Here is a 13,033-nt window from a genome sequence, read left to right on the forward strand (position 1 = left end):
AGAGTTCGCGACGTAAGGTTATGACAATAAGAGATAAAGAATCCTGATGAATTTCAGAGTTGTGTAATAGTGGCTTCAAGATAAGTGATAATTTGAGCAAAGGAATTGTTAAAGGTATGTTATGGTTGGCCTTATTGGCTCATGTCAGACTTGGGTAAGGATTGAGGATTTATGCCTTGTATAGATACGGGTTTCAAGGGAAGTGATTCTGCCGGGTGCTTCGTCGGGAGGGTATTCATGTGCTAGGAGATTCATGGAGTTGATTATATTCGGGGCCAAGTCAGAGCGAGTGGCTCTCAACAACGGTCCTAGTGGATTCAAAGGGGCAAAGCGTGGTGCCTAATGATTTTGAGCCTATAGGTATGGTTAAGAATCAAGCTTTGTAGCAGCTTATGAGAAGAGGCACAAAATGTTCTATGATGTTTTGACTTGTAGTATAGCATTTGGGAGGTATGAAATGGTTCGTGGGATTTGAGACAACATGGTCTCGTGATTCAAGGTCACTCGGGATGAGTGTGGGTGAAGCGTGTTGTGTGTTGAATGGAGTTATTATTTCTATGGCAATCAAGAATTAATTTGGAAGAAGATTGATTGGTTAGCCATAGTTGAATTGGCATATTGGTGGTAGTGATCAGTTCCTTCAACGTGATCAAGTTATGCAAGTGATTTGTGACAGCACGTGTGAGGCTTGCCGACCGCCGTAATTGATGTTATTCAGAAGTATTCCACTGTTATGGACTGTCATGTGTAGGCGGATCCTGGAAGGGTTATGGTGGCTTAGACCACTACTTAGAGATTTGCATATTCTACGGTTACGAGAATTCACCTGTGTGTTGCTATGGTTCTCCTGAAGTGAGTTAAGTGAAAAGTTTTATATGATGATGTGTTAATCTATTAGTGGTTACGGAGTTATGATGAAAATCGTGTTCTATCGTATATTGGCATGTTGGGTGCAGTGAGTGGTATGGAATTTGAAGTGAGGATCAAGGTTGCAGTTCAGTGTTGACAAGGATGTCACGAGCTCGGATGAGCAGTAAAGGAGTTTCCATGTTTAAAGTAAGTGGGTATCGTCTTCAGCGTCACCTGAGATCGGTGGTTTGTGAAAAAGGTCATGCATCTTGGTTATGGATTCTTGAACGCTTTCTCAGCGTTAGTGCGGCTGGTGGTATGGATACACATACTTGTTGTCTGTCACGGAAGGTCGTGGGAGCGTGCCCCACATGAAGATTGTATAAGTGTGGCATGTAGTCACTTTATTGATTGAAGATTTAAACCAAGTATGAATACGGTGGTGATATCATTAATTTGAGAATTTATGCTTGGAGGGCACTCGACTTATTGGGTTGTGGACCGTGGAGGATTGCCCCGGTTATGATGGTAGTTCTCGTGTGTTATGAGAAAAAGGGAGTTATTATGGACCTTCGAAATGTTATTAGCCTAGTTCAGTGTGATCAGAATCAGCTTGAGGACGGTAGATGGATCTAAAAGTAAATATGGGCTCTATATTAGGCCAGATGTGTTCATTTTAGAAATGCGCTCCTTTGGACAAGTAGTCGGGGTACTATTTCGTCGCCAGCTATTTCATGTAATGATATATTGCGCCGTATGAGTTGTGAGACGGCTTGGTGAATTTCTTATGTGTTGAGGTTCCGCGTAGAGATGATGTTATATGAGCAGGACGGCTCTCGAGATTCAGGTCGTATATTGCACCTCAGTTGTGCTTGAGTTTTGTAGCCTATGGCACTATATGTCTCCCCAGGGATGGTATTATGCACTTAGCGTGCTTGTGACCAATATTCGATATTTCGTTGTAATGAGCAATTTAGCTCGATGTATATCTCCTTATGTGAATTCTATGTGTGGATCGGTTGGCAAGCCGCCATGGGTATGTTATTTGGATCGGGTTGCACGCCGCAACAGTGTGATGTTAAGTACAGTTTTCTATATGCTATTTTTGTATGCCTTGCTTCTTATTTTCTAAGGAAAGTCCATATTAGTGCGTGAGTTGAGTAGTTCCTTCCAAAGTTCGTTTTCCTTTTGTCACGTTCGAGTTCATAGCCTATTGGCACATTGTGGCATCATATGAGACTTTTGATCATGTCCGGGGTGGCTTATTGCCTGAGCGGTTCGTACTGGGTGAGACGAGATCATTGGATTTAGGATCAGTGCAATTTGATTATATGAAGTATATTAAGGAGCTAAGACCATTATTTGGTTCAGAATAAGGTGATGGTTCTTGTCAGGAGAATAGACCCAATGATTTGTTTATTCGGCAGTTGGGTATGAATTTCTACACACCTCTTCCGTCTTAGCGGTATTGTAAGAGTTAGAGCAAGACCTATGTAGGTCATGAGGTACAATGGGAGCATCATATTCGTGGAATTTTGACTAATTTGATCAGAGAATGTTATTGTGGTCCTGTGAGTAAAGTGGTGCAAGGTGTGAATTCAGCTAAGGTATGCAGTCATGTTTTGGTGCTGCGGGTAGTTATTGATACGGTGAGCATATGTTGGAACAGGCCTGGCAGAGAATTCCGGATGTAGGAATTGGTCTCTAAGGCTTATTTGCTTAAGTGAAAAAGGATATATTCAGATTGATCAAGCTAGGGTGCCCGGCTGAGTTGTGGTAGCACGGGTAGGTGCTCGAGGTGTTAAACAGTGATTTCGGACAACCCCAACACAGTTCTTAGCACGTTCGAGGACGAACGTATGTTTAAGTGGGAGAGAATGTAACGACCCGACCGGTCGTTTTGAGCTCTAGCGCGTCGCTCAGCAGTTTGGGACCATGAGCAGCTTCACTTCAGGTATTATGACTTGTACGCATGGTCGGAATTGAATTCCGGGGAATTCGGAGTTGATTTGATAAGGGAATTCTCATTTCGGAAGCTTTAAGTTGAAAGAATTGACTAAGATTGGATTTTAGAGTAAACGACCTCAGAATCGGGATCTGAAGGTTCTAGTAGGTTCGTATGATGATTTCGGGCTTGAGTGTAGCCCGGATCGGATTTTGGATGACCCGGGAGCGTTTTGGCGCCTATTGTGGAAGTTAGCATTTTGGAAGAAATTTTATAAGTTTGGGTTGAAGTGTATTTCAGTGTTATCGATGTCCGTTTGGAATTTCGAGTCTGAGAGTAGCTCCGTATGGTGATTTTGGAGTTGGGAGCGCGATCAGAAGTGAATTCGGAGGTCCGTAGGTCATTTTGAAGTCATTTGGCTAATGATAGAAATTTGAAGGTTTTTGAGAAGTTTGACCGAGAGTTTGACTTTTTGATATCAAGGTCGGATTCCAATTCCGAAAGTTGGAGCATGTCCGTAATGTCGAATATGACTTGTGTGAAAAATCTGAGGTCAATCGGACGTGGTTTGACGGGTTTCGGCATCGAATGTGAAAGTTTGAAATTTCAAAGTTCATAAAGTTTAGATTGGAGTACGATTCATGATTTCGACGTTGTTTGATGTGATTTGAGGCCTCGAGCGAGTTCGTATCATATTTTGGGACATGTTGGTATAATTAGTTAAGGTCCCGAGGGCCTCGGGTGGATTTCGGAAAGTTAACGGAATGAATTTCGGACCAAAGAGTTGCTGAAATTTTCTGCAGAAGTTGTTTTGACAGCAACTAGTGCAATCGCGGAGCTGAATTTAGAAGCTTATATCTCGAAATCTATAAGGAATCTGAAAAATCTGCAAAACATAAAAGTTATTTCCCTTGCATTCTAGTTTCCTAAAAGTTAAACCATTAATGATTTGGGCATTTTATCAGAAAGTCATGATCGATTGAAGATGGCTGGTGGAGCAGTTTCAACAGAATTTTCTGATGCATGGAGCCGACTTTAGAAGCTCATATCTCGTAATATATAAAGAGTTACACGGTGTGAAACCTATCAAATGAAAGATCTTCGAGTCTAGTTTCTAAATCTTCAAGTTTTTTGTCATTTGGATATCTCCACAAGGAGTTTTGGGCGTTTTAATAGAAGGTGTACATTAGGGGAAAATTGTAATAGGATGTACAACCTGTACAGCGCAAGGTACAACTCGATGAAGCCGGGGCTGCTTGTTTTAAACACGAGTTTTGGCCCATTTCTTTCATTTCTTTAATTTGGCTTGGACGATTTTGGAGAGCTCAAGGAGGGATTTTCACCAAGCAACACTAGGTAAGTGATTTCTTCCTATATTTGAGTTAAATATTTGATTTTACATGGATTTAGACATGAAAAATTAGTATAAATTTGGGATTTTTGGGGAAGATCAAGAATTTGGAATTTTGGACTTTTACCTTGAATTTGAGCATGAAAATAGAGAAAGTTATATATTTGAGTTAGTAAAGCTATGGGTAGAATTTATCTTCGAGAAATTTCGGAACCCGGGCACGTGGGCCCGAGGGCATTTTGGTCAACTTTTCGAGCGGAGTTGGAAACTTATATAATTTGAATTGTTACAAATATTAGAGTGAATTTTTATTGGTTTTCCCGTTGTTTGAATAGTTTTGGGGCGTTGGACATCAGTTGGAGTCGTTGGAAGGGCTTGGAAGCCGGTTATGGAAATTTCGGAGCGAGGTGAGTCTCCTTTCTAACCTTGTAAGAGGGAATTGTCCCCATAGGTGAGTTAATTGGTTATGTGCTCCTATTTGAGGGGGCTACGTACGTACGAGGTGACGAGAGTCCGTGCGTAGCTACTATTATTCTTTAGCCCGGGTAACTTAGGGCCCAAAACCATGCTTTCTTGTAATACTTGCAACCTTTTTGACAAACATAGAATGCTTAAAACATATCGAACGTGTAAATGAATTTCTAAAAAAGGCTAGATATCATTTCTTGACTTTTAAAAGAGAAACTTGCCTTTTCCTGAATATTCTCTCCTTGATGAATTATTGATTTGATTGTTTGAATGTGTTTTCTATTGTGGAATGGGCCGAACGCCTCGGTAGATTAAATAGATGCATCTATGGTTCGCGCCATTCAGCCCTCTGGCACTGCATAGTTTAAATATTGTTTGATCGGGCCGTACGTCCTCGGCATGATTTGCGCATGCTTGTATTGCTTGCCTTGGAATTTATTGAAGTGATGTTGTTCATTCCCGGCTTGAGAATAAATGTATAAATGACGAAAAGGAATTTGGAAATTTTCTATAAAAGAAAGAATTATTTACTTGCTTCATTCTATTGAATTACAATCATGTGTATAAAAGTCCACGATTTAATATATTATTGATATAACATTATTGGACCACTAGTAAGTGTCGAAGTCGACCTCTCGTCTCTACTTCTTCGAGATTAGACGGGATACTTACTGAGTACACGTTGTTTTGGTACTCATACTACACTTGCTGGGGATTTTTGTTGCACAGGTTTATGTGTGACTAGTGGTTTAGTGGCATAGCGACATGGTTGATACAGAGACTTAGGTGAGCTGCACTTATCGAGATGACCCGCAGCCAGCAGAGTCTCCTTTAGAGTATTGTACTGTATTTTTATTTCTGTCCACTTTGTATACCGGACAGTTACTATATTTTATTTCATTCCCTAGTAAATGTTCATGCACTTGTGATACCGGGTTCTGGGATGTCTATGGGTTTATTCAAAAATTTAAAATTGTTAAATGTTTCATTATTTATTCAGTGGAATTTATTATGTATTGTTTAAACGTATAAAAGAAGTGATTCCAGAAATATTTAAAAACGAGAAGTTACTAGTTATTTGTTGTTGGCTTGCCTGACAATGGTGTCCGGCGCCATCACGACCCTTAGTGGATTTTGGGTCGTGACATATGAAATCCAAATCACCTACAAATCCCGAAGCAGCTAAAGCACCTAAAGATCCTAAACCACCTAAAGCACCTAAAGAACGTAGAATATCCACAGGTCCTTCAATTCCTGTTTCTGCACCTACAAAACCAGGGGATAGATATTTTGAGTTTTGACATTGGTTTAACTGTCGTGGTTACTGGAAGGGGAACCGCGATTTGAAGAGTTTAATTGCAAGTTTCTTGACTCCTGCACAACATGATAAGCTTAATAACGGTGCATTTTGATATATTATGGCTATGGAGAATTTCAAATGCAGCCTGAAGTTGGTTCATTGTTTGTGTCTTCTCGAATATTCACCAGTGATCGAGACTCCATTAGTTTCAAGATTTTTGGCCATGATGTATCCTTCACTCTTGAAGTGTTTCACATATGTGCGGTTTGCGGATCACAGCATATAATGTTGAAAAACCAATTAAACGAGAGAGTAAGATTCTGAAGCACTATTTTGGGAAGTCTAATGGTGTGATCTTAAAGGACATTCGAGATTTTATGACCCAGAATGAAATTCAAAAGGATGATGTGAATTTCAAACACGTATGCGAAAGTGATGAAGATGCTGTGAAGCTCATGGAAATTCTTGTTGTGGATTCTATTTTATTTGGAAAAAAGAATGAATTATTTGTGCTGGAGGAGTATGCAACTATTGTAGAAGATGATAAGGCTTGTGCTGAATATCCTTGGGGTAATGTGTGTTATGAGAAGCTCATTACCTCACTGAAACATGCATTGGACAAGGAGAGCAAATATCATTCAACTGAGTATACTGTTGATGGATTTCCATTTCCGTTATGTGCATGATTCTATGAGCTCTTCCCAAATATTCGGGAGAAGTATTTAAGAGAGGACGAGTACCTTGATACCCCTCAGGTTCCCAGGATGTTACGTTATGTACGTATGGGAGAGCCTAATTTAAAGAACTTTATGAGTATTACTTCAGTAATCATGCTGTAAGTTAATGTTTTTTTATTTTTGTCTTTGTGTTAATATGTTGACGTATTAGTTTTATTCTTTTCGCATAATATACTTTTTTTGTATTAATCAGAGATATCACGTTTAGCGTATTGGATATAATTCCTACAGAAGATGAATTGAATTTAATGCCTTTAATTGGACAATTACCATGCAGACGGATTCGTTCAACGGTACTCAATGCAGTTCCTTCAACTGGTGAATCACCACTTAGTCAGAGTCGATCAAAAGAAGCGAATCGAACTCCTGTAATTGGCGAATCGCCTCGTACCCGGAGTCGTTCTAATCATTCTACAACGGTGATTGACAATGAATTACTCAACACAATATGTTCTGTAAGTTTTGAGCTGATGTTTTTTGGTTGTGTTTTCTTAAAACTACAACAAGTTTTAGAGCTGAAGTTTTGTTCTGTTTGTGATGAACTTCAACATTATAATAGCTGAAGTTGTGTTCTGTATTTGATGAACTTCAACATTCTTTTATACCTAAAGTTTTGTTCTGTGTCTCTATACTAGAGGGTAACGATAGAGGTGCAAAGGCATGCAGAAAAAGAAAGAAGCATGATCTTGAAAGAAGTTGTCGAGTAGTTTAAACGAGATGAGCGATCTGCTATTGTGGATGCGATTTTTGTAAAAGTCAAGGTAAGCTAATTTGTAGAGAAATCTTTTTTTTTTGCTAATGTTATTCAGATTAATCATTGTTAGTAATTTTTTTCTAGGAATATTTTGATGAGAAGTTTGAAAAGTTGCTTAAGATTGTCGACAAATCAAATGGAATGGACGATGGCAATTTTGTTTTGATGAACTAGCGACAATATGATAGGATGAACGACTCTTTTGAACATCTATCGGATATTAATGCTGCTCATGATGCATCTCATAAAGTCGCAGATGAAAATGCTACACGTGAGGAAACGGCTCTTGAAGGCGATCAACATGTTCAACAACAAGTTGAAGAGGAATGTTCTAGTGTTGATAGACTGAGCAAAGATGGAAATGATGAACAGTTATCAACTGAGAATGTTGGAAGCAAGCAAGGTATAGATGATCAAGTTGTTGATACTGAAGAACATGCTGCTCATGATGCATCGCATAAAGTCGCAGATGAAAATGTTACACGTGAGGAAGCGGCTCTTGAAGGCGATCAACATGTTCAACAACAAGTTGAAGAGCAACATTCCAATTTTGATAGATTGAGTAAAGATGGAAATGATGAAGAGTTATCAACTGAGAAAGGTGCAGATGATCAAGTTGTTGATACTGAAAAACATGCACCGAGTTGTACTTTGTGCAGTGATATTGCAAAAGGCAATTTGTTTGGCGATGGAGATCATGCACTTGTTGGTACTTTATAACTCACATCGAGTGACGTGTGTCACTATTGGGAAAGGCAATCGGTTTGCAGACGCACTAGCTATTTGCAAGGAACTTGTAGGTCTAGAGACACAGGAAATTTTCAGTACAGGTATAACTTTTTTCTATGATATGTATATGTGTGTGTGTGTGTATATATATATATATATATATATATATATATATATATATATATATATATATATATATATATATATATATATTGATCCATCTCCCCTCTTTATGAATATGCAATGGAAGTTGAAATAGTTGTTCTTCAATTGATACAACTCAAAAACTCTCTGATGATGCTGAATTGAATGAAGATATAGTTGAGAAAATCCTTCCAGAGAATACTCCAATGCTCCTCGACGTTGTTGCACAATTGAATGAAGCTNGTGTTTGTATTATTTTATAGAATTTAGTCAGTATTATTTAGTTTTATTTTTATTTTGCATGAAGATATAGGTGTTTCTGAAGGTAATGGAAGTGGATCTGTTGGAATGCAAACACCATCTGTGTCTCAACACTTAGACCAGGTAGTTATTTTCTGCAATTCAATTACAAGGTATTTTTTCTCCTAATGTGTGTTTTGTATCAGTTTTATTTATGTTTATATTTTCCTTGCTTTTGCAGATCTCATCTGATGCATCGCAACTTCTTCCAAATCCTAAGAGAAGGAAGATTTCCAGTTCTCCTAATATTTTGTGTGACACCACAGATATCCCCAACTTCAGTTTATGTTCTTTTTCGCTGGGTAGTACACAAGGGACTGGTTTAGAAGGTAATTCTGCTGCTGTTGTTGTTGGTGAAGAGAGATAAGAACATCGTGAACAACAGGGAGTTGGTCAAGTATCTGCCACCATGGCTATGGATTTTTCCCCTGCTGCTGAATAGCAGCAGTTAGTTGTGATGGAACAACAGGAAGAGCAAGCAAAAAGAAAACCAGATGAAAAAGGGAAAAGTATTCGTATGGAGAGTATTTGGTTGAGATCTCCTTACGTCATTCCTAAACAAAAGCGAAGTGGGAAAGATTGGAACGTAGGAAAGACTACACAAAGGTGTCCCTACCATTATATTAATCAAGACAGTGGATTGATGCAATGATTTACAGAGTGGTTGGAGACGGATTCCAGTGAATATAATGACAATCCATTCAGATTAGCTGGAATTGATATTCCAAAATCATTCTTTACCGAGCTTGTGGATCCTACCTCTGATCTTTTAGATGAAGTAAGTTATTAAGTTTGTTTTTTGAATTGGCTTTCAACTGTATTTCCCAAAACTTCAGCTTATTTTTATAGTAAAGTTTTTGTACTGTAATTTGGCAAACTTCAGCTTTATGCATAGAAAAATTGCTGAAGTTGTTTAGCTTATTTGCTAAAACATCAGCATAACCTTGGTGAAGTTTCTGACATGCATTCTCTAGTTTTTTTCTATACTTTTAAATCAAACATGCTGAAGTTTTATAGATAATTTCCAAAGACTTCAAACTGAATATACTTAAGTTTTTGTCATGTTGTTTGTAGTTTGTAATGCATTTTTTCTAAACTTCATACTTATGCATGCTGAAGTTTTTTATTTCACATATTTTCATTTATTGTTGTTCATTTGCAGCATATTGAAGTGGGCATATATTTCTTGCACAAAAAATATTGCTATCACCTTCCAAGTTATCCAAAATCAAGATGTGCTGTAACAAATTTAATTTTTGCTCAGTATATAACTAAGTTGGCTAGTGTTCATCCTTCAGATGAACAGAAGGAGAAAATTAGAAAAAGGAAGGAAAAGAGAATGGAGGATAAAAAAAGAGCAAATCAAAGAGAAAGAGGACATGTAACGACCCGAGCGATAATTTTGAGCTCTAGCACGTTGTTCAGTGGTTTGAAGCCTTGAGTAGCTTCATTCAGGTATTGTGACTTGTACGCTAGTTGGAATTGAATTCCGGGAAGTTCGGAGTTGATTTGGAGAGAGGATTCTCATTTCGTAAGCTTTAAATTGAAAGAATTGACTAATATTAGATTTTTGAGTAAACGACTTCGGAATCAGGATTCGAAGGTTCCAACAGGTTCGTATGATGATTTCAGACTTGAGCGTATGTCCGAACTGGGTTTTGGAAGACCCGGGAACGTTTCAGCACCTATTGTGGAAATTAGCACTTTTGGAAGGATTTCATAAGCTTGGGTTGAAGTGCATTTCAGTGTTATCGATGTCCGATTTGGATTCCGAGTCTGTGAATAGCTCCGTATGGTGATTCTGGTGTTGGGAGCACGATCGGAAGTGAATTCGTAGGTCCGTGGTCATTTTCGAGTCATTTGGCTAAAGATAGAAATTTGAAGGTTTTAGAGAAGTTTGACCGGGAGTGAACTTTTTGATATCGGGGTAGGATTCCAATTCCGGAAGTTGGAGTATGTAATGACCCGACCGGTCATTTTGAGCTCTGGAGCATCGTTGAGCAGTTAGAGGCCATGAGTAGCTTCATTTCAGGTATTATCACTTGTGCGCACGGTCGAAATAGAATTCCAGGAAGTTCAGAGTTGATTTGGAGAGGGAATTCTCATTTCGGAAGGTTTAAGTTGAAAGAATGGACTAAGGTTGGATTTTTGAGTAAACGACCTCGGAATCGGGATTTGAAGGGTTCAATAGGTTCGTATGATGATTTTAGACTTGGGCGTATGTCCGTACTGGGTTTTGGAAGACCCGGGAACGTTTCGGCACCTATTGTGGAAGTTAGCATTTTGGAAGAATCTCATAAGTTTGGGTTGAAGTGCATTTCAGTGTTATCAATGTTCGTTTTGGATTCCAAGTCTAGGAATAGCTCCGTATGGTGATTCTGGTATTGGGAGCGCGATCGGAAATGAATTCGGAGGTCCGTAGGTCATTTTGAAGTCATTTGGCTAAAGATAGAAATTTGAAGGTTTTTGAGAAGTTTGACCGAGAGTTTGAATTTTTGATATCAGGGTCGGATTCCAATTCCGAACATTGGAACAGGTCCGTAATGTCAAATATGACTTGTGTGCAAAATTTGAGGTCAATCGGACGTGATTTGACAGGTTTCGGCATCGAACGTAGAAGTTTGAAATTTCAAAGTTCATAAAGTTTGGGTTTGAGTACGATTCATGATTTCGACGTTGTTTGATGTGATTGGAGGCCTCGAGCGAGTTCATATCATGCTTTGGGACATGTTGGTATACTTGGTTGGGGTCCCAGGGGCCTCGGGTGGATTCCGAGTGGTTAACGGATCGAAAATGGGATTTTGGAAAGGGCTGAAGTTGCTGGTGTAACCGCACCTACGAGACTAGGGCCGCAGGTGCGGAGCCGCAGAAGCGGAAATGGACGGCTAGGCTGGGACCGCAGATGCGGGAACGCACCTTCGGAGGAGAGGACACAGAAGCGGAGTGGGCTGGGAGCCTTGGACCGCATAAGCGGCAATTGGTCTGCACCTGCGGGACCGCAGAAGTGGTCAAGAGACCGCAGGTGCGAAAGGGCTGGAGGCAGCGAGCCCTCTTTAAAAATCGAGTTTTGGTTCATTTCCACCCATTTTCACTTCGGGCTGGACGATTTTGGAGGTTTTGGAAGGGAGATTTTCTTCATCTATGTCGAGGTAAGTTGTTCCCACTCATTAGACGTTAAATACATGGTTTTGTTTCGGATTTGAGCATAGAAATTGGTAGAAACTTGGGGTTGAGGGAAAACCTAGAAAATGGGTATATTGAATTTTGGCCATGATTTTTGGTATGAATTGGAGAGTAAATTATATATTTGATTTCGTGATGCTATGGGTAATCTTAATCTTCGAAAAATTTTGGAATTCGGGCACGTGGACCCGAGAGCAATTTTGTCAACTTTTTGATCGGGGTTAGGAATTGTTGTAAATTGGATTGTAATGAGTAATTGAGCATATATTAATGGGTTTGCATAATTATTGGCTAGTTTTGGAGCTTTGTGGATCGATTCTAATCTTCGGAAGGGTATGGAATGCCGGTTATGGATCTTCGGAGCGAGGTGAGTCTCCTTTCTAACCTTATAAGAGGGAATTGTCCCCATAGGTGAAATAATTGGTTATGTGCTCCTATTTGTGGGGGCTACGTACGCACGAGGTGACGAGAGTCCGTGCGTAGCTACTAATATGTGTAAGTCCGGGTAGTCTAGGACCCAAAAGCATGCTATACTTGGTATATCTGTAATCTTATTGGCAGTTGAAACTTCATTTTCTTAAATCGTTAAAAGAGAATTGGCTTTTATTTGGATAAATGTTCCCCGATAAATTCTTAATTTGTTGTTTGAGCATGTATTTCTATGTGTACTTGCATCGCATGTATGATTCCCGAGCATGGTGATTGTTTTACTTAAATTTGACCGCGTCGCAAGTATGATTCGTGAGCGGGGTAATAGATGCATCTATGGATCGCGCCGTTCGACCCTCTACAGTGCACATTTTACATTTATGTTGGATCGGGCCGTACGACCTCGGCATGAGTTGCGCATGCTTGTATTGCCCGCCTTGAAGTTTATTGATATTGATATCTACTCTCCCCGACTTGAGATAATCGTTAATTAATGGATTATGAATCCGGAGACTTTTAATAAAAAGGAACTTTTACCTGTTTCGTGACTCATTTGAATTTATTGTCGTTCTTACTAAATCCGTGATTCATCACATTAATAATATTATTATTGGACCATTAGTAAGTGTCGAAGTTGCCAGCTCGTCTCTACTTCTTCGAGATTAGGCGGGATACTTACTGAGTACATGTTGTTTTCATACTCATGCTACACTTGTTGTGCATTTTGTTGCACAGGTAAATGTATTTATAGTGGCCTACTGGACGTAGCACAATGGATGATATAGAGGCTAGGTGAGCTACATTTCTCGAGGCGACCCGCAGCTAGTATAGTCTCTCTCAGCAT

The sequence above is a fragment of the Nicotiana attenuata genome, unplaced genomic scaffold, assembly GCF_001879085.1.
Source record: "Nicotiana attenuata strain UT unplaced genomic scaffold, NIATTr2, whole genome shotgun sequence".
NCBI lineage: Eukaryota > Viridiplantae > Streptophyta > Magnoliopsida > Solanales > Solanaceae > Nicotiana > Nicotiana attenuata.